General features: G+C 48.0%; 1 protein-coding gene and 1 non-coding gene across 3 annotated transcripts in view; both read left to right on the plus strand.

Moving 5' to 3' along the window:
* TMEM132C (transmembrane protein 132C) overlaps positions 1-22,514 on the plus strand; it is a 307,474-nt gene that overhangs the window by 122,575 nt on the left and 162,385 nt on the right. The gene's annotated exons all lie outside the window — the stretch shown is intronic.
* On the plus strand, positions 9,424-9,496 carry TRNAA-CGC (transfer RNA alanine (anticodon CGC)). Its single transcript has one exon. It is a non-coding gene; the product is annotated as a tRNA-Ala (tRNA).

Genomic DNA, 22,514 nt, shown 5'->3' on the forward strand with positions numbered 1-22,514 from the left:
TTTAAAAGGCATCTTAGTTTTCGAGTTCCCCGGCTCTCAGCTTTGTCTGTTGCAAGCAATTCAACACATGCGTAAGTGGCCCTGTGACAGACCGTCCCTTTCTAGCTGGACATTTCTGAGAAGTGAGGCCGGCTAAGGGAGAGAGCAGTGACTGCATAAGAGGATGGAGGATTCTAGTATCCTGGCGTCCTGGGGCGGATTTTTAGGAGCTGATTTGCCACCACTTGGTTTAATGTCATGTCCCTGCTCCAGGGTTCCTATTTATCAGAGATTTGAACTTTTGCTGTCTTGCAACCCCAAGAGTTTATCAGCTGAATTAAAATCTCAGAGAGGGGAGAAACAATCTTAACCTGATTCGAAATGTTCTAATTGCACTGGTTCACTAAGTTAAATAAGCCGGACAGGGGAAGACGAATGCTGTATGATGTCACTTACACGTGGAATCTAAAAATTACAACGAACTCATGAACATAACAAAAAAAAAAGAAGCAGACTCACAGATACAGAGAACAAAGTAGTGGTTACTACTGGGGGTGGAGGAGCAATCTTGGGGTGGGGGAGTGGGAGGCACAAACTGTTGGGGGTAAGACAGACTCAAGGATGTGGTGGAGAACATGGGAATAGAGCCAATATTCTGCAATAACTGAAAATGGGAAGTTTTCAGTCAACTTTAAAATGGTCTTAAAATTAATTTTTTTAAAACTTAAGAACGAAAAAATGTGGATAAAAATTAAAACAAAAGAAATAGAATCCTTTCCATACCAATCATCATCATCATCATCATCATAACAAATAATGATACCTGTCTTGGAATCTTGTCGCTGTTTCAGCTTCCATGTTCTGTGTGTCTAGCGATGTTGAGTCTGTTTCTTGATTTATTAGTCCTTTGTGTGTTCCCAGGGCCATTTGGCTCCAGTCTACTTCCAGAAGCCTGATGCACTTTTTTATTTAGAAAGGCAGGGGGTCCTGGAAGTTAGACCATCAAGACAGACAGGAGAGGCTAGAAGGGAGGGGGGAGCCAGGCTGTGGATCTCAGGACCAGTTACCAGCCATTTCCCCAGTTGAGCCCAGTGACCTCACTCCCCCACACCAGAGTCCCGCTGCCCTTCCCCGTCTCCTCTTTCTTCCAGCGCAGATCCATGTTCTCAAGGCCTGCCCTCGCAACCTTAGTTAAACTTACATCATGTAGGACTTTCTTCCTCCATCTTCTTGCCTTGAGGGCATCCAGCCGGAAGACCAGCATCCCAGACCTGCACGGAGGTTGTCCCTCAGGTGGAGCCACCTATGAGGACAATGCCTGGAAGAAGAAGGAGGCAGGAGCTCACATCTCCCTAAACACACCAGCATCCATGGGCATTGTGGAGTCACTCTGGGCAAGCCTTCCTGAAGAAGCCTTCTCTTCTTTTGAATTCTTTACAGAAGGATCTTTAAACAATGGGAATTGCTACGACAAAATAAAGGAACACGTCGCCTTTTCAGCCTTTTCCTTCCAACATTGCCTGGACGGGACAGGGGGTCCTGAAGTCAAAATCCTGGCTGCTTCTGGGACTGCTGGCTGGGTGGCCCTACTGGGCTTCTAGAATTTTTTTTTTTGCATATTTGCATATTTGCATATTTGCATAGTGTTTGTCATTCATTCATGAGTAACATGCCATGCAGTTCTCGCAACAACCCATCCTGGGATTCCATCTCTTTCACTCCATCATCCAAATCCCTTTCTTACATGTTGTTAGAACTCTCCTGGGGGCTCTCTGTGTGATGACCCCCAGTGGTTCCCAGTTCCCAATGTACTGAGAGTGTAAAAGGGGTTTTTCTCCTAGGAAAAAATTAGGATGGCAGCTATTGAAAAGAACGAAAAACAGTAAATAGCAAGTTTGATGAGGAAAGAAATTCTGACACAGGCTGCCACGGGGATGAATCTTGAAGACATTATATCAAGTGAAATATCCCAGCCACGAATGATAAAGTGATAAATACGGTATGATTCCACTTATATGAGATACTTCGAGTAGTCAAAATCATAGAGACAAAGTAGAACTGTGGTTGTCAGGGGCCAGGGGAGGACAAGGGGGGGTTGCTGTTTAATGCGTGCAGAGTTTCGGTTTTGTAAGATGAAATGAATTTACAGAGATAGATGGTGGTAATAGTTGCATATTATGAATGTATTTGTATTTGATACCACTGAACCGTATGCTTAAAAATGGTTAAGATGGTACATGTTATGCTATGTGTATTTTACCACCACCATCACAACAAAAATTATTCTAAGTGGACTTCTTTGAGTCTCCTTGGCTTGGTTTGAGCCACAGACCCATCCCGGACCCATTTATTGTGATCAACAAACTTAAGCATACTACCCTCAGAGTTGGAAGTGGTGGATCAATCCCAAACCAACTTGTTGACTCAAAGTGTAGGCACAGTGGCTTGATGAAGGGCAAGTCAAGGTGCAGGTACTGGAAGAAAGAGGATTTGGATAGCCAGCAGGAAAGAGCAGCATCTCAATAACACAGGGATGGAGGTACGAGCTCCAGAGATGGACGACTAAATTCAGATCCTGGACTCATAGTTTCCTAGCTGTGCAACCAAGGCAAGTTCCTTAACCTCTCTGTGCCTCGATTTCTGTTTAAGAATAATAATAATAACAGCACTTACTCCTAGGGTTATTGTTGTGGCTTAAATGATAGAGAAATTTAACATCTGCCTGGCACATAATAAGCACTGAATACCTATTAAATTATTATTATTATTGCATTATTATTTTTTATTATTACATGAGTTTTTCCTCAAGTTACATGGATGGTCCATTGTAGCTACTCTGGGTTGAGAGCTCCTAGTTGCAGCTGAAAGTACTCTAGCCAGTGAACTCCCACCTCTGTGGTTGCATTTACATCCTATAGGTGGAAGGATGCCATTGCGTTTGTTTAGGTAAATCAGGGATCAGGTTTACCCGCTCCCGGGGGAAACTTGGAAATTATCAGATGTTTTTAGTTGTCAAAACCGGGGAGGAGGTTTCTACCACCGTCTCGTGGGTAGAGACCAGAGATGATGCTACATATCCTGCAATGCACAGCATCCCTTCCTGCCCCCATCCAAGGATATTCCAGCTCAGAATGCCAACCAGTCATGCCAAGGTTGGAACACCCTGAGGAAACCACAGCGTTGGTCACCGCAGGCATCGGTACCACCATAGGTTACCACCAGTTGTCTCTCAGGCTTAAAAGCCAACTGTGGTCCTCGGTGAGTCAGGAAGGGACCCAGGAGCATACGGTGGAAGCCATCTGTCGGGAACATCGTGGCCTTGCCCGGCAACTCAGGGAGCTCTGTGTCTCCCAGATGTTGGCAGCAGATAAGGTGGCCACACACCATTGAATCAAGGCCAGTTTCCATGTTTACCAAGGTGCAAGGATCCAATCTGGTTAGTCTGTACTTTGTGATAAGTATATCTGAATATTCCTAATTAAAAAAAAAAAACAAACAAGAAAACGGAAAGCAGCAGCAATGCACCGGAGAGGTCTGCTCAGTTCGGAGCCCACCCCTCACGTCCCATTGGCTGGAAGAGGGTCTCACGTCAGTTATCATTCATTCCATTAGCGGTTAACGAGCACTTCCCGGAACGGGCTCCGGAGGCAAGGGGCCGGCCCCCAGAAGTGATGGGCCAGGGTCAGCGTGTCTCAGATGGCAGGGCTAAAGGCTGAGGCCGGCTGGCAAGCCCAGTTGTAGCATCCGGAACGCGCGGGAGGGCACGGAGGGTGGAACGTGGCGGCTGCATCAGGATGGGCACAGGGAGGGCGCCGTCCTCACCTGGCTGGGCTGCTGGGTGCAGGCTCGGGGAGCCGCCGGGCCCGGCCGGGAGCCACTCGGACTGCAGGGTCGCTGATGAGTTCAGGAGACTGCCTCCCTATTCCTGGTCAACCTACTGTGGGTGTTTACCCGTTCCCCCCCTACCCCGGGGTTTCATATTTTGATATAAGAAGTGAGGTTTCGTGCCTTCTGTGCTTATTACATTCTTAGTCCATGGTTCTCTCCCAGATTCAAGCCATAAAGAGAACACATGATACTCATTTCCATAGGGATCGGCTATCATAGAACCAGTGAAAAATGGAGGGGAGGGTACAGCTCCGTGGTAGAGTGAGTGCTTGGCACACACGAGGTGCTGGGTTCAATCCCCAGTAGCTCCAATTAAGAAAAAAATATAAGTGAAACTCTAACTTTTGAATCAGACAAGAAAATTTAGAAAACTCTTACTGATTTGTGCTTATTCCAAAAACTTAGATAAACTTTTCCTAAAATGAGGACAAAGCAAAAAATCAGTAAATAAGTAAATAAATAAAAGCAACCGACAGAAAATTGCAAGGGGTTCAGTGTCGGTGGGACTCCTGAGCGCTGAATGACATGCTGAGAAGTTAGGGAAACCAGAGAGCAAGGGACAGCTTTCTCTCCTTGTGGGTGAAACACAGGGTCAGGCAAGATCTCTAAGTTCTCCCATGCCCAGCGTGGTAGGAAGGCGCAGTAGGGTGAAGTAGATGTGAGATTTCTGGGGAAAAAACAAAACAAAACAAACCCTTAGCCCCATGCCATCTGCCTTATTTTCTGTGCCGTGTAAAGGGATAGAGAGACAGCTAGAGAGATGCTGGCTTGGTTGTCGGGGTAAACAGGGCACGTCGTGGACTGCCTGTGAGGTCGCTCTGCTGAGTTAGAATATTCCTTTGACGTGTATGTGCCTGGAGAGCGACGCAGACCACTCGCAGATGCCACTGTGGCCTGATGCCACGAGGGCTGGGTGCCCCCATTCACCCTCGACCCCCCAAAGAATGAGGATGTTCCTCTGGGATGGGAACTGCCCCCAACCAAGAGGAGTTCAGACTAGCAGTTCCCCACCTTGAGTGGGCATCAGATTATAAATAATGGATATATTACTTTAATATATTCAACTAATTAATATACTTATTAATAATTAATATATTGTATTGACACAATACATTAATATATTTGTTAATAATTAATATACACCCATATATTTTAAATAATTAATAGATTTTTAAATGCATGTAATTAAAATGAGGAATATTAATTTTTTCAGGAGGGATGTATACGTAGAGATAGAGAAACAGCGAGAGGGACAAAGACAGAGAGAGACAGAAACCGAAAAAGAAGCAAAGTCATACATGGCAGGTTTTCAAAGTTTGGCAGTTGAGGGGAAGGTTAGGTGGGCATTGGTGGCACGACTCAATTTTCCCATGGCTTTAAAATGTTTGAGAAAAAAAAAACTTTGAAAAAAATCCAGTGTCTGAATCCTGCACTAATCCAGTTAAATCAGAATCTCTGGGGACATGCCTGGGGATGGTCAGATATTTTTAAATATCCCCCAGGTGATGCTGATGCAGTCAAGGCTGAGACCCACAGCCATCTCTCCAGACTCACGTTTTAGCACCGTTTCCCACACTCGTTGCACTAAAGCGTTGCACCATCTTCTCTTGGCAACATCAAAGCTCATTCCTGCCACAGGGCCTTTGCACCTGCTATTCTGGCTCCCTGGAATGGTCTATCTTCTGTCTGCAGAGAGTGAGCTCCTTCTCGTCACTCAGGACTTGGCTCCCATGGGATCTCATGCCTGTTCCCGTTCCTCCACGCCAGATAGGAGCTCACCCTCCTTCAAGTTCTCCATAGCTTTCTGTTTTTACTGCTTTTTTTGTCATGTGTTGTCTTGGCACTACCCTGGATGGATCTGCAACCTTGAAAACACCTGTGCTACGTGCCCAGCCCTGTCCGTGCCATCGTATTCACCACGGCATTTCGCAGTGCCACATGGAGATACGGGCTGTGGGGATCTGAGTCTCGGGCGATCTCAGGACCGCACGGGAAGCGTCTGTGGCCCTGTCAAGATGTCCTTGGTGTTTGCAGACAAGTGAGGGAGCCAACTGGTAGTGAATGAAGTGCATTTTCAGATCTCTGGTCATTTGACTGCCAGTGACAGTCACAGTTGTTTAAGAAGAGCCTGTGAAGTGGGCACTGGAATAATCCTGGGCTCTGGCTCTCAGGTTGGGTCACATTTAGGCAACTGGCTCTTCCGGGAAGAAGTAATCTCAACTCTTCTTTGGCCAAAGATAGTGGCAATAAATATCCTTCCTGTCTGTCCAGAGTAAAGGACGCACACTCCCTTCCTGGCACAGACAGTATTTGTCCGCTCCCCCACTGCACTCGAAATGCGACTTGTGCAGTGAACCCTCTCAGGACAGACCATTAAGACGTGATCTCAATCAAATAATTCATTAAGAAATTATATTTTTCTGTCTGACGAAGGTGGGAGAGGCTAAAAGGAAGAAATTTAAACATTACACAGAGGCATAAAGGCAGTTATATCAGGGTCTCCCTTCCTTGAGGTTAATTGAAGCCACTAAGAGCATTCCCAAGAAAAGGATGGAAAGTTACCCTCATAACAAAATTCTGAAATTCTGGCACCTGGCATTGCCGCTTGTCCTTAATTCTTGAACTGTTTCCAAAAAAGCAGGCACCAGGACTGTTGCTATGGAAATCTCCACTGGGTTTTTTTTTTTTTTCCGCATGAGAAAAGTTAAAGAAAATTGTTGCTTGAAAAACACCTACAACTTTTTTCTTTGCCTCCAGATTGCCATCACTTTGGCCGGTTCAGGGGTGTGCACATATGAACCGAATGAAGCAAAGGAAACAGATCAGAAGAGAGGGGTGCAATTTGCAGGATTCGAGTGGCCTCTTCTCCCCTGTCATTTCTTCTCCTACGGTTGTGGGCTCTTAGCCCATGCTGTCTTCTCCGCTGTTTCACTCGGTGTGTTCACAGTCCTGGGTAGACTTTGAGCAGAGCCATCCCCATGATGAGTGACAACGGTTGTTGATATTTAAAATGTTCTGTCTCAGTCCCAGGGCGCTCTGAATCCAGAGAGGGGCCAGGAGCTTTGGGGAGCTGGCGTCCTTCCAAAAATCTGGCTTGTCTGCTGGGGTAGAGCAGCCGTCCTCTTTGGTTCCCGGGCCTGGCCCTGTTCTGACTAACTGGCTGCCACTGAGAAGCACGTCCCGGGCCGGCGTACGAAGGACTCACCTCGAGTGCCTGGCATCCACGGAATCTCCGGGGAGCGTGTCTCCGTCCGTGTTCTGGCACTCACTGCACAGTCTGTGTGGAATGAGAATGAACTCCCCATAATGGGGTAAATGGTGATGAAAAAGTCCCCTCTGGCTTCTAGAATGTCCTGTCTTCAAGCACGGCCGAGCCCCTGTTGGTAAGACATGAAAGAGGAGACCACAAAACACTAAAGAACCACAGCGTTTGAGTCACTATGAACGTGAGAGGATTAATCTCCGTCATCTTCAAAGCCGTGACAGCTTACTAATGCTGCGCCTTCCCGTCCATGCCTTTTTCTCCCCTAATGCTATGGAAAGTGAGATGCAAAGGAGAACTGCCTGGAAAGTGAAGTGATCCAATATACAACTTCGGTCAAAATTCTCTGGCCGCTCAGATGAGTTAACTCTGCTTTCCAACAGATTGAATGCATGACTCTGCCCATGGGCCGGGCGAAATTGTCACCAGTTCTAAAGCGATAAGAATCCAACGGCGGTGACACGTGGCGTAGACTTCCCTCAGTCCTTGTTTGCTGAGCTTGAGCCTCAGAGCGATGAAGTTCTAGGGCTGCAGACGAACTTGCCGGTCTTTGCGGTGGGTCTCCACTGGGGTGTTGAGATGCTCACACACCAGCAAGAGCTGAGCGTCCGACCTCCGGCAGCACTGACCTTAGGGACCGCACATTTAGGGATGCCAGACTTCCAGGATCAAAAGCCTCCTGTCCTTCCATTTCCCCACAGGCACCTACATTTCCCCATCGCATTCATTTAATCAACCGTTTGGCGAACGTCTGTGGGCCGGACGCAGCCGTCGCCAGGACGGAAGCAGCACGGGCCCGCTCGTGCAGTAGATGAGCTCCGTCAAGTGGAATGACTGGTCCACGCCGAGGCTGCCCCTGCCCCTGCCCCTGATTGCTGGGCGCCCCACCGTTATATTAGGTGCCTGCGCTTCAGAGGGGCTGGGGTCGTTCAGGCTCTCCAGCCACAGTCAGGACTTGCTTAAAGAGTGATGTAAGAAATAGCCTTTTTAAAACTAAAATACCCTTCATGTTCGCCTCTGGGGACCGATTTCTGTACTGTTCTCTAAAAAAATGGTTCCAGAGCTGCAAATATAAATGACTAAAGAAGGTCCCCCACGAAGTCCAAGGTCCAGGAGAGTATATGGCTTTATGTCGCTATTTCAGCCACTTTTTTCATATGCGTGCTAATAGCACCCCTAAAACAGGTACCACGAATGTGCAACTTCTGAAACACATGGCCTGCAGAGCATTAGAGTGGGGACAACTGGGACTTTTTTTTTTTTTTTTTAGTGGTTACTGATGAAAACAAACCGGAGGTCTTTTTAAAAGATTGAGGTGAAGCCAGTGAAATTATTAGATGACCACAACTCACCAGGAACTTACTGTGTGCCAGGCCTCCCATCTAGATATTAAATAAATGCATGGATTGCACTAGCTCGTTAAGTCCTCAAAAAGGCCCTGTGAAGTAGGCTTTGTTGTCATTATTATTCTTACTTCGTTGTTATCTTTATGTTAGGAAGGAGGAAATGGAGGCATTGAAAGTTTGGTTACTGATCTGCAGTCACGGCTAGTAACCGATGGAGCCGGGATTCGAACCCCCGTGAGAAAGGTACTGAACTGAAACGTTTTAACAGTAGCTTTTTCTAATGATAAACCACCCTGGGAGCAATAACCGCTTCTTTGCCTGGTGATTCTGTGGGTCTGTACCCCGTGCTGTGCTCAGCTGGGCAGTTCTTCTGGTCTTTGCTGTGTGTCTGAGGTCAACTGTCAGCCCGGCGGGTTGGCTGTTGGCTGGGGCGATGGGGGCCTCCGGGCCACGTGTGTCTCGTCATGGAGCAGGCCAGCTGGGGCTTGTTCACCCGGGGGTCTCAGGGCTCCAAGAAAGAACAGAAATGAGGCCCAGACTTAAAATTAGTCCCGTGTGGCCTTTGCCACAACAAATCACAAGGCCATGCTGCACTCAAGGAATGGGGAAAAGAGACCTCATCTGTTAAGGAGAGAACTTCAAAGCCACATTTACAGAAGGACTTGTTACAGAGAAGGAGAGAAGTGTGGCCGTTCTCAGTCTATCACAAGGAATAACCCGAACATGGAGGGATATTTTTTGTTTCTCTTTTATTAACCCAACTCATAAAAGCATAACTTTGTACACAGCTTAAGGTCCGGGGGCTCGAAGAAGTGTTTTCTTGGGGCCTACATAGCATTTTTAAAGCTCTGAGACTAAAGCTACTGTTAAATCTTTTTGGTTCAGTTTAAGAAATTTTACTGAAGAATCTGCCTTTCTGTGTTCTCTTAAAAATCAGAAGCTCTGGGGGGAGGGTGGAGCTCAGTGGTAGAGTGTGTGCTTCGCAGGCACGAGGTCCTGGGTTCAAGCCCCAGTACCTCCATTTAAAAAAAAAAATTAAAGAAATAAATCAACTTAATTACCTATCCCCCCCAAAAGGCTTAAAAATTGAATTTAAGGTTCAATTTAAAAAATAAAATAATTTTATTTTTAAAAAGAAGTAGAAGAGAAAAATCAGAAGATCTGAGAACTGAGCCTGTGTTTCTGCTTCCAATAGTTTCGTGCCAGCTCACGACTGTTTGACAGGGCTTTCATTTTCTGCTCCATCCCAGCCCCCAGCCCTCCCTGCAGGGCCTCCGAGACGAGCCTTCCTCACTTACCGGAATTATCTTCCTGTCCCCTGGAGGTATTTTTGCTTGCCGTCCCTGCTTGAGCAGCTCGGGAGCTCTGAAGGCTCCGGTCTTGGCTTCATCGAGTTAATTGAGCTACCTTACTCCTCCGCGAGAAGCAGGCAGACCAGAGCGCTTCCTACAAGTCTCCACTTTGGGTCTGTTTCCAGTTTATTAGGATGACTTCTCCATTTGGACCGAGGCCAGGAGGAAACCTCACTGCTGTTTGATGTTATCACGATCCCATTGCGGAGGCGGGCATGAGAGGTTTCCACCATGTGATGTGTGCAGACGCCGTCTTCTCAGGGCTTGGCTACGCACGTCCTACCGTGTGTGCCCATCAGAGTACAAGGTGACACCGCTGCACATAATCCCAATATCTCAAAACTGGCCAGGATGTTCTGGCAGCTGCCTGCCTTAGCTGGGCAGCGAGGAGAGCGAACAAAGCTGCTGGTTCCTGGCGAAGTGACTGGAAGGTTCCACGAGGAAACTGTCCTGGGAGACGAAGGTACATTGGACACACGGAAGTGGACGTGTGGCCACGTCCTGGAAGAGTGGAGTCACGTTTGGTACCCAGCGGGTTCCAGAACCTTCCGGCGAGAAGTCCACCATGCCTGTGAGGATTCGGGGATCCCGGCCTGCCTAATTTCACAGACAAATTTCTAAAAGTAGCTTCAGGATGTGGAGGCAATGTTCTGTGCTTGCTTTCTTTATTTTTTTTTAATTGAAGTGTAATTGATTTACAGTGTTAGTTTCGGGTTTACAGCCAAGCGATTCAGTCCCGTGTTCTGTGCTTTCTGGAGGAGAACTTTGGTGATGAAAGTGGCTGAAGTAAGTGTGTGCTCTACAGCGGAGCAGCCTCTGGCCCCCGGTCCTTATGGAACCCTTGAAATGTAAGCCAGTGAGATGGTGGCACTACATTTGGGATTGTATTTCGTTCTAACTCACTTTAATTAAAAAAGCCACAGGTGGCTAGTGGCTGCCACACTGGAGAACACAGAGCACCCAGGGGAAGCTGGTCTTAAACCCTGACTCCGGGGGTTCAATGTCTAGAATAAGTAGGAGCATGGGGCCAACTCCTTTGATGGTTGCAGTTCCACCGAGGACGGCTTTGAGAGCAGCCGGCTTCTCAGCCTGTTTCTCACCTCTGTCCCCCAGCCCTGCAGCAGAGAGGGTCTGCCAACAGTGACTGTCCTGTCTTGAAGAGTGAGGCCTGCTGAAATGCTGGGTAACTCCTCCCAAAAGCATGGTGAGCGCTTCCTTGGTGATAGACAAAATTTTAGTTACTTTTTGCTCATCTGACTCATGGTCATTTGTTTTCATGTGCGTAAGGAGAGGAAAATTAGCTGATTGAGCTATTGATGGGATAGATAAGAGTTGAAGCTAAATTTCTAAAATATCAGTTGGATTGAATTCATTTACAGCAAAACATTACGTAAACAGTGAGGTAGTTTGTCCTCAGCTATGACACACGTTGCAAAGTCCGTAGAGAAAGAGCTGAAGTTTGAGAAGTGCTGATGTAGACACGGGCACTTTTTGTACTCTGAATGTTGTTTCTGTTTTCTTTTCTTCTCTTTTTTTCTTTTTTTTTTTTTTTTTGGAAACAGATGCACATGTCTTAAAACATAAAATCCTGCCCTTCAAACCTTTGTGCAGCTGAGTGAACTATGTTTTATTTCTTCTTGTTTCAATTGGCTTCTCTTGTCTTTATTTGGAGGGAAGCCGGCAGCATGAATATTCATGATGCTGTTAAAACAAGATTTTTATTGAAAACAAAAATGGATCCGAAGTTTTGCATTTGTGCCTCCCCGGTCAGAAAGTCAAAGCCCCATTGAAAGATCAGTATCAGAGATTTTTGGTGATTTGCCGGTAACTTTTGCCAAGGAGACAGATTTTCGGCCACTGAGGTGTTATCCCGTTATGGGAAAAAAAAATTTTAAGTATTGTATTTATATACTTTCCTTTTTCTGCCTTTGAGCGTCAGAGGAAGAAAGGAGAAGGTGGTTAAGGAAAAGGGGGAAATATTTATTTTCTGGTTGTCCTAAGAGAAGAAAAGAAGCTCAAAAAGGTGCCTTTGATTTCTCCCAGGCTCCCTTTGCTTTCCAATTTCGAGAAAATTGATTCTCTTCATCGTTTTTAATTTGTGTGTGTCTCCACCCACTACCCTTTGCAGGAAGGAGGGCTGCACATTTTGCGAGGCTGATTTATCAACGCGTTATTTATTCTCCCGCTTTCCAGCAGTTCAGGGCTCCCCATTTTTCATCAGACCCATTGTTACTTGGCAGAAAATAAATACACCATCAAAAATGTATTGCGATACCGACTAAAATATGGAGGGGAGTGAACACTTCACTTTGGGTTTGTGCAAACAATACTGATTTATGAGAAAGAAATTCCCGGGAGAGTCCTGATAATCAAACAAGTTTATTTTTGGTGGGTGGGGGTGAGTGAGAGACTTTTTTAAGCCATGAATCATTAATTTGCTCATTTATGCCTTTAGGGAATACATACTTATTAAGCCCCTACTAAGTGCAACAGAACAGACCAAAAAGAGTCCAGCCGGAGCTTAGCATTTGCTGACTAGGCAGGCAGTTCTCAGACAATAAAATGTCGTCCCTTAAGAAGTGGCCAGACAAAAATTGAACAAGAGTCAAGCTTTCTTAAGCATGCTCTGACAAGTTTCATATCCAGAAATGATTTGGAAAAAGAGAAGGAAGGCACAGAACGGAAGAAAAGCAATTTTCACAAGTGCGCTTACGGCCATATCCCGGCGTGTAGTTTGCACACGCCTGGTCATTGTCTTGAAATGATCAAAATTATGGAGTTAGGGTTAGGGTGACTTTCCATGGTCAGGAAGAGATGCGAGTTCTCAGGGGTGGGTGCAGCTCAGTGGTAGAGCACGTGCTTAGCATGCATGAGGTCCTGGGGTCCAGCCCCAGGGCCTCCGTTAAAAATAAATCAGTAAACCTAATGACCGCCCCTCCCCCGCAGAAATAAAATAAATGATACGATAATAAAAAGCAAAACAGTCTTTCAAAGAGAGACGTGCACGTTCTCCATTCATAATAGTAGCATAAAGTTTCACTGCCCAGTAAATGTATCGAGTCAAAAAGGCAGACTGTCATAAAGACAAACGTGAAGTAAATCGTAGAACGTTTACGTTTGGGTTGGGAACACACGCGGAGCACATGGCTCTTCCGGTGAGCTGAATGCATGCCTTCTGTCCAAAAACAAATTCGAGAAAGGGAGGCAAGACACTCCGTTGGTTCTTCAGTCGTCGCCGTGTGGCAGGCGCCCCGTGGAGGTGGTTCGCCGCTGGTTTCCCGCTTTACCGACAGCGCAGCCGGCGCCGGACCCCCAGGGCGCCGGCCTCTGCGCCGCCCCGCGGGCCGGTCCCCGGCGCGCGCCGCCCCCGCCGCTCTGTCTGCGGCGCAGCGCGGCTTCTCCCGCCCCTTCCAGCCTCGGAGGCGTCTCCCCTCCGTCGGGTCTCTGCGGCCGGCCTCCCAGGACTTCAGAGAACAGACAGGAAGGTGCCAAGCCCCAAACCCGGGGCCGGGACCCGGGAGCGGGGCGTCCCCAGGCGGCGCCACGCAGACGCGCCCGCCGCGGGGTGGGCAGCGCGGGCGCCTTCGGCTGGAGGGCGCGTGGACTGGAGCGCAGGCCTCGGGGGTCGGGCCGCTTCAGACAAGAAGGGGTAAGAGGCGAACTGGCTCTCCGGCCATTTCTACGAAACCAAGAGGAACGGGAGGGTGGGGTGGCAAGACTCAGCGCCTTGGTACGTAAGGCTGATAAACGATGTCAGTATGGAGAGAGACTGCTATAAAAAAAAGGGTGGGGAAATGTGTGGAGACGATGAGTCAGGAGGTGGAGAAGGAGAAACAAAAACTAAATGAAAACAGTTTAGCTACGGGGTCCTTTTTATCTGACTGGAAGATTTATTTTAGCCTCTACGCACTTTTTCCCCATCTAGACCAACAAGGAGGTGGACTTGATAACTAAGTTTCACATGTGGATTTGTTAGGAGACTGTATAAGAATCTCTTAAGTACGTTTTGCACGTAGAATACCAATAGAAATAATTATCATTTATCAAGCCTTTATTGCATGCCAGGCACCATGTTCCTGCTTTGTACAAATTAACTCACGGGAGGTTAACGCATCAAATTTTCCAAAGTTGTGGAAATTACTGCTGGTTGCCTCCCCAGCATCCATTGCCTCCACCTCCACAGATTCCTGATTTAGTTCGGGATCTTGCTGTGTTCAGCCTTCCTACCCAGCCGTGTGCCGCAGGGAGTGCCAACCCCTCCCCCAGCTCCAGAAGTTAATGTGATAGATTTCCTGGCTACTACTGTGATATATAAATTACCCTGCAGTGTAGACGCTTACAACAACCATTTTATTTAGCTCCTGGTTTTCCGGGACAAAGCTTGGCTGGGCACTCCTCTCTTGGGGTCTTTCATGAGGTTGCAGAGATGTCAGTTGGGGCTGAAATTATCTGAGAGCCGGACATCCAAGATGGCACACGCCGTGGCTGGGAGTTGGCCGTTGTCTGGGAGCATGGCTAGACTGTCAATGGCAGATCTGTACTTGAGCTGTCCAATACGGTGGCCTCAGGGTGGTCAGATTCTCACGTGGCAGCTGACTTCCCTCAGACAAAGCATTCTAAGAGATCCTTTTTGGACCTAGCCTTGGAAATTACCTGCATCCTTTGCCCTTCTCCATTGGTTGAATCGATCATAAAACCCCACTGGAATTTACAGGAACGGGCGTGAATAGACCCCCTCCCACCTCTTTTTGAAGCGTGTCAAGGAATTGGAGAATGTGTCTTAAAACTCTCAAAACTGGTCTAAGGAAAACCCATTCCTTTCACCACTCATTGATTCAGGAATAGACGTGGGTCCTGATTTGCATCACTTGAGGGAAAGTTCCGTTCTTTCTTTGGGTGTCGTTCATTGTGTCTGATGTGACACCCGGCGTTCAGCAGCCCTTGTGCCAGCTTGAGGATGAAGCAGGTGTAGGGTGTGGCAGAGAGCAGAGAAGAAAGGAAGGAGAGTCCGTGATAACTGATTAAACCTTTGGGGCATCCAGGTCCGAAACCACCAAGCTCCCTGACCCGGGCAGGTATGCGTGTCTTCACCGGGTACACCGGTTTCCTTTGGGGACATTCCTCTCGCCGTGGCAAATAGGCCTTAATATCGAACTCTTCTGACATTAATGAATGGGAGAAAATGGAGTCTTAAAAGGTGTATTGGAGGCCTCAGCTTTGGTCTTTGCCCAGATCTTGGTGATCGGGCTCCGAGACTTTGGCCTCTCACGTCACCTCCGTCAAACCCGTTGCCTTTGTGTAAGGGTCAGCTTGCTATTTGACAGTACCGCTTCCGTGTCCCCCACTTACGTCCCTTCACGCTGGGTGTTTTCCAGCTCTTCCTTCTTCCTCCTCTCTCTGTACCTCCAACTCCGTCTCTGGTCACCTGCCACCTCGCCTCTTCTCTGCTTGGCTTTGACGTTTTAAGACGCCCGCAGGCCCTTTGCCCACTCGCCACGTTCTTTGTAGGACGCCTGGAGCCCTCAGGGTGTAAAACCTTGTAGGGGTGTGCAGTAGCAGCTGTTCAAGCATTTCCTCCCAGGCCTAAATGGTATTTCTGGGAACTGTACATTTACTGCTGGGCATAAAGATTAAAATTAGGTCAAGGTGATTAAAGGAAGACTTTTCTATTTAAAACATGGCACTGAGTGAATATGAAATGGAACGTGAAATGGAACGCCACAGAATCCTTTCACCCCCTGACATTTGTAGAATTCATTTAAAACGGAGATGACTCATCTGGTCGAAATTAAATCTGAGCCCAATAAATAAATAAATAAATGGGTGACATCCTCCGCTGTTTCTCAGCAGGGCAGCGGGTGTGACCGTGTCCAGTAGACCTGAGATGATTGCTCCCTGCCAGGTCTCGGTATGTAATGAGCAGCCCATACTTGAAAGATGGGTGCTTAATTATAGCATCTGTATCAGTGCATCCATTTCATGATCCAGGAGGTGCTCAGTCTGGGCATCGCCCTCCCCAGGGAAAGCTCTTCATCTCTCAGTGGAGGTAACTGGGGTTGCAAACCACTGTAGGATTGTTACTTGCAAGTGATCAGAGGGCACATGGGAGAAACATCGGGAGGAGGGAGGGACAGCATCCCACGACAGCACAGGTGCTCCCCCCACGAGCCCCGCAGACCTCTGCTTAGTCCCCAAGTGTTGATTATCTGGAGCCCTGCCATGTCCCATGCCTTTGTCTCCTACCCCATGAGCGTGTCCACCTGTTCCAGGGTTTGGCAAGCTGCTGCAGGCTCTGTGGGTCTTCCTCTTTTATTGGGAGGGTCACCTAAAAAGAGCTGGGCTTTTGAGTCAGGCACACTTGTCTCAAGAAGAGTGATAGCTGAACTCTCAGACGATCCTGGTGAGAAGCAGTCTGCTGTTCATGAACACACATCATGGGTCACCGAGGCCAGGACTGCCCTTGACTGGGGGCTCCCTAAGGAGAGAAGTGGGGTCTCATCCATCCCAGCCCCCCTGGTCCAGCTTAGAGGAGAAGCCAGGAAAACATCAGGTTGAATAGAATTCCCTTCAATCGAAGGTTCAATCATCAACCAAATGAAACAGTCCTGCAACCCTCAGGATTCTTTGCTTGAAGTGTAAGTGGCTAATCCTGGACCTGGAGGTTCAAACTTCTCAGGGGTCAGCAAACTAGGACCTGGGGGCCAAATCAGCTTGTCACCTGTTTTATTTTATTATTTTTATTATTTTTTAATTGAAGTACAGTCAGTTTACAGTGTTGGCATCAATTTCTGGTGCACAGCACGATGCTTCAGTCCTACACGAACACACAGATATTCCTCTTCATATTCTTTGTCACTACAAGGCATTGAATACAGTTCCCTGTGCTCTACAGAAGAAATTTGCTGTTTATCTATTTTATATATGGTAGTGTGTATCTGCTGATCCCAAGCTCTTACTTTGTTCCTCTCCCCCTTTCCCCTTTGGTAACCCTAAGTTTCTTTTCTCTGTCTGTGAGTCCATTGCCGTTTTGTAAATAAGTTCATTTGTGGCCTATTTTTTTTTTTTTTAGACTCCACCTATGAGCGATCTCATATGGTATTTTTTCTTTCTCTTTCTGGCTGACTTCACTTAGAATGACATTCTCCGGGGCCATCCTGCCACCTAGTTTTATGCAACTCATGAACCAAGAATGGTTTGTCCAATTTTAAGGAGTGAAAAAAAAAAATCCAAAGAATAGTGTTCCATGACCCGTGACAATTACATGAAATTCCTATTTCTCAATAACACAAATGAGGTTTGCTTGGAGCGCGGCCGTGCCCCTTGCTTCCACGTCCCCTGTGGCTGCCCCCACGTGGCAGTGACAGGGTGGTGGAGCAGCGGGAGACCCTGCTCCTCCCCTCTCTTCCCGCGGCCGCTCAGGGCACTGCCTGTGCCAGAGACGCAGCGCTGACGTGACGGCATCAGGACAGACCTGGTGGGAATTTGTTCCCTCTCTTATTACACGATCCCCTCGGTGTTACCCCTCCACCTGCAAGAGCCACCTCAGCTCCTCTCCGGCCCTTTCCAGAAAAAGCTTGCCAAGCCCCCCACGAGAGCCCGTACGGATCTCACAGCGACTCTAAGGTCATCGCAGTAAGATTCAAGTGGATGAAGGGAGTGGGGAGGAGATGTGGGAACCTTCTGGCTTTTCCTTAAGGGAGAAGAGAGCGAGTGATGTGGGGGCACCACTTCTCTGGTTCTTTCTGTCTCCCATGGGCAACTTCAGCCCCGAAATAGGATAATAAAACCAAAGCAGGCAGATAGATCCAGAAGGAGGCTTGTGCTCAAACAGGTATCTTAGTGTATCCTGGCTTCTGGCACGTGCCTGAGTACGGGTAGCCCCCCTGCCCCTGCCAGGTCCTCAGGACAGGTCGATGTGTAACAAGGGTCTCCAGTCTCCCTGTAGAAGGCAGCCAGTTCTGCCCTTTCGAAATCGGCCTCCAGACAGAGCACAGGTGGGTGACTTGCCTTCACGGGTGGCAGAGGAGGGATGGAGGGAACCGGCTGCCCTCCTCCTGGTACCCACTGAGCCAGGGAATTAAACTGGGAAAGGCAGAAACTTGAGGCCATAGAGCTGAGCTTTTTACAAACAAGGGTTCTTCCCTCTCCCTCCTCCACCGTGACTATGGAGTGTCAGGGGAAAAAAAATCTGAATTTTTGGTACTCAGAGTAAGTCTGAAATAAGAGGAGTCTTAGGTGTGTCATGGCTTGAAGCAAAGAGTTACTCGGTAAATAAATCACAGCTGTCAAATCCAATTAAGTGGGTCTGCAGTGACTAGAATTCAGTGTCACTACAGCCCCAGACTCTCGCCCCAAATGGTGGTGGCTAATTTCAGACCGAACAGACGTGGAAGCACGGGTCGGCCACCTCGGCTTGGGCTTGGCACGGTGGGACGGTGTGTGCCTCTTGTCCATCAGGGTTGTGCTCTGGCCCCTTGAAATGACAAGGAAGCCAGTAAGCAGGAAAGGCTGGGACAGACTTAGCACTCATGGTGAGAGAGAGTGACTTTGTCCTGCCGAGATGCGACGTTACGTGAATGTGAGCTTGCCGGCGACTTCCACCGTGAGGTGGAGCAGATTTCCCACCATCAAGTCATTTTAATCAGCACAGGAGAAGCGGAAGACCTTGTTCAGTGGGTAATGATAAACACGACTTCCGTTTCATGGATGCCTGTAAATGACAGGATGGGGGCTCCCCGCCCTGCGTGCTGGAAGCCAAAGGAACAAGGTGACATGCAGGCGAGGGGGCAGGTGTCGGGCCAGCCAGTGGAGACCTTACCGGAGGAAAAGGGAAGCAGGCCAGGGGGCAGTCCCTGGCTTCCATCGGCTTGGCCCGCCGCAGCTCCTTAATTTGAAAATGAGTAGCCGGGGAGAGGAAGTGTGATCATCAACATCTTGGACCTCTTTGTACCGTTTTTTAAGAGAAAGTTAATGAAGACATGTTTGAAAGAGATAATAATAACATAGCACTATTGGCGACCTTCTCAGTGACCCAAATTAAAAAACCATTTATCTTCTGTGTGTCAGATGCACCTCAGAAAGTTTGCTCCTGGCAGGTGTTAATTAGGAGCGGAGAAAAAGAGGCAATTGGCATTGTAAAATTTTTTCCTGCATGTTCTGTTTCTCTTCCTTCAGGTGCCACAAGAGACCAGACAGGGAAAATAAGATTGTGCACTAGGAGGAGTATAATTAACAAAGAAGAGTGGTAGGATCTATGGGTGATTGATACACAAACGCATGTTTCATCTAAAGACATTTTAAAATACTCTGAGTTATTTTAAAACTATAGATTAACCCTCCAAAAAAGAAATAAAGGAAAAGGTCTAGGGAAGGATTTGGCCTAAAGAATGTCAGTTTGAGACCCCTAAAAAGGGAAACAAAGTTTTCGTTGCACCTCATTTCCTGGAGCTCTCTCTTCGCTCCTCAGGACTGCTGTGCACAGTTGTACAGGTTGTTCACTGCTCAAGTAGGCTCAGCCTAGCAGATGCTGGGAGTAGCCCAGTCGTTACTTACCAAGGCAAAACCCATAGGTCTGCAGGTTTTTTTTTTTTGTAATTCGAAGGCGGTGTATGTGCTAGTGGCCTGCCTTCCCCACTGAAGCTCCCAGAAGAAACTTCACCCTTGCTTTGATTCGTTTCCCAAAGCCCATCTTTGTGAACTCTATTCTCCAGGGGTAGTGGAGTTCCCAGCCTAGGGCCCCCTTATAAGAAGGTGTCTGAGTTAGATAGTGCAGTGCTATTTGGATGCCACTTTGTTCCAAATCTGAAAGGTTTCTGCTGCCAGTTAAGTGCTCCATCAAATGGCAAACACAACCTGCTTTGAGCATCTGGCTCCCACTAGTGTGTCCAGCAGAAGATGGGAGGCTTCCTCGCTCCGCAGTCTAACCTCCTTGGCGCTCTGGGAATACAGTTTCCCCTTTGCATCAGTGTTTACAAAAGCAAGATTGAATACAGTGGTCTATATTAAGAGACAAACAAAAAAATAGTACCTGTGATAATGATGGATGCCTTTTTATTGTTCAACATAGAGTTATCGAGCACCTACCATGTGTTAGATGCTTTCATAGCATGTCTGTTAATAAGACAGTCCAAGAATCCTGTCTCCCTGGAGCTTAAATTCCAGCAGCAAAATACATACGATAACTAAGTCAGTGAATGCAGACGTAAGATAATTTAAGATGCCAGTGAGGGTTTTGAAGACAAGAAAGTAGGATTGTGAGAGTGGTTACTTTTGATTGGGTTGTCAGGGACCTGCTTCCTGAGCAAATGACATTTGAGAAGAATATGAATAACAGGAAAGGTCTGGCCATGTGAAGATCAGAGGGGAGGGTTAACCAGGTGGTAAGAACGACCAGTGCAAAGGCCCTGGGGTAGGAGCAAGCTTGGCCCATTCAAAAGACGGAAGGGTGATTGTGGCTGGAGTGCTGAAAGAAGACCGGGAAAGTAGGCAGGGTCCAGAGGAGTGTATATTGCACAAATCACACAGTGGGAGTTCCTGAGCTCTCTGCTCTGTTCCTGTCTTGTAAATACAGCCTCACATTTGGATGGATCTATTCTCCATCTCAAATCACATGGACCAAGCAAAACCTTGTTTCCACTGTCAACCCCACCCCACAAAGAAAGCTCAGCAGCCATGCTGTCTATCTGTGCACTCATTCTCCATCTCAGTGAACGCACCCCTCTCTGCCCCCTTGCTCAAGCCCCAGGCCCACAGGTCATGCCGGATTTATCCTTTTTTACCGCTCAGCACGTCCTGTCCACTTCATTCCAGAATACATCCCGGCTCCCACCCCAGCCCTTCACCTCCTCCATCATCACCTGCCTGGACAACCTCAGTGCAGTGTGGTTGCTCCCCAGCCTCGATCCCACCCCATAATCTGTTCTCCACATGGCAGCCAGGGAGATTTTTATATAACATCAGTCAGAACAAGTCAGCTCCTTCTGCTTGAAGCTTTCCACCATTTCCCCATCACATTTGGGAGTCCCTCCCTCCGTTCCCCAGGGACCCAGCCACGACTTTGCATCATGTTTTGTTTTCCCTCATGTGACATCCCACGGACAGGGGCTGACTCCTGTTCGTCTTGTACCCCCAGCCCCCAGCACAGTGCCTGGCACACAGTAGGTCGCCCAAAACCATTTGTCGGTTGGGCGAATTGTCTTCCGGAGTCATGAAGAGTCTCAGATAAGTGACTCACCAGGAGGCACTGAGACGTATTCTCTCTTATAAATTCCAGGAATGAGACAATACTTCATCACAGATAACCCCTCCAGGGGGATTTAAAAGGTGGGATTCAGATCAGATCCTGGTGGAGGCATCTGCTGATAGGAGGAAGAGAAAAAGCCTATTTACAAGAGGCAGTTGAAATGATCCCTGGAGGAATAACACTGAAATCAGGCTCTTTATTTCCCTGTTTGAGCGTTCATTGTTTCCCTTGCAGTCCGTATTCCCAGAACCGTTTGCCACGTGACATACAAAAGCTAAATATTTATATAAAAGCTAAGCTTTTACCCAGGTGAATACATGAAAGGGCCCAGCTGCACTTCTTCCCACAGAAGGGGAACCAGAATAAACCCCTTCTATTACTTTTCTTTTCATTTATGCTTCTTTTGTCTCATTTAGGAACTTCTGAGTTCCCAAATCCATAGTTGTGCCCCAAAATGTTCAAAGGGTCGTGTGTGTAGAAGCCAAAAAAAAGCAATGACCTGTAACCTTTATTAGTGTCTAGTGATGTTTATTTTGGAAGATGATGACTCCTTCGGCTTGAAGTTCTGAGTTAGGGATGCTTTTGGCTGCAAGTACCAGAGTGTCCGAATAACAGCGGTTTAAACAAAGACTGGGTTCTTTTTCTCGTGGAGCAGCGCCCTGGGAGATGGGTAGCCCCAAGCTGAACAGCGCAAGCACGTCGAAGCTTTGAATTAGTGTGTCTGCTGTGCCCTTCATGCCTGCACGTGGCTGCTGCGTTTAGTATCAGGCGGATATTCAAGCAGGAGGAAGGGAGAATGGTGAGCCTCTTATCAGAAGCAAAAGCTAGCCCAGGCGTCTCCTGGGGACTTATGCCCAGAGGCAGCCAGTCAGAACCACGCCCCATGGCCTTGTCTGCCTGTCACGGAGGCAGGAGAGATGAGTGCTTCTGTCTTGCAGCTTCTGTAATGATGGCGGAGGGGGTGGTTTGCCAGAAACCCCGGCTTCCATTCCCTTAGGGACAGAGCTGTCCTTGGAGGTGGCTGCCCAGCCAGACACTGCGTTCCAGTCCCAGTTCCTCTTGCATCGAGGAAGGGCAGTACCCTGCATCGGGACTTGTTGGTGTAAGGGGAGCAGAGCTGGCGTGTGTCCCTCTCCCAAGCTCGGCCTTGTGACCCATCCCTGCTCTGTTGTCCCTCACCTGCCAGCTGGATGCAGAGGATGCTGAGGTCATGATGGCGTGAGGGGTTGGGTGGCAAGTTCCAAGATGGAAGCAGCCTGAACCTCTGAACAACCGTGTGTGGGAAACCCACCCACCGATCATGCACCTGCATTGCACCATTGGTGGGAGTAACAAGTCAGCTTCTCTTGTGTAAACCACTGTGATCTGGGCACGTGCGCATTTCAACAGCTAGCGTCCCCCTAGTTAATACAGGAGTTCCAGCAGGTGAGGAGGGAGAGCTGGAA

The sequence above is a fragment of the Vicugna pacos genome, chromosome 32 (genome assembly GCF_048564905.1).
Source record: "Vicugna pacos chromosome 32, VicPac4, whole genome shotgun sequence".
NCBI lineage: Eukaryota > Metazoa > Chordata > Mammalia > Artiodactyla > Camelidae > Vicugna > Vicugna pacos.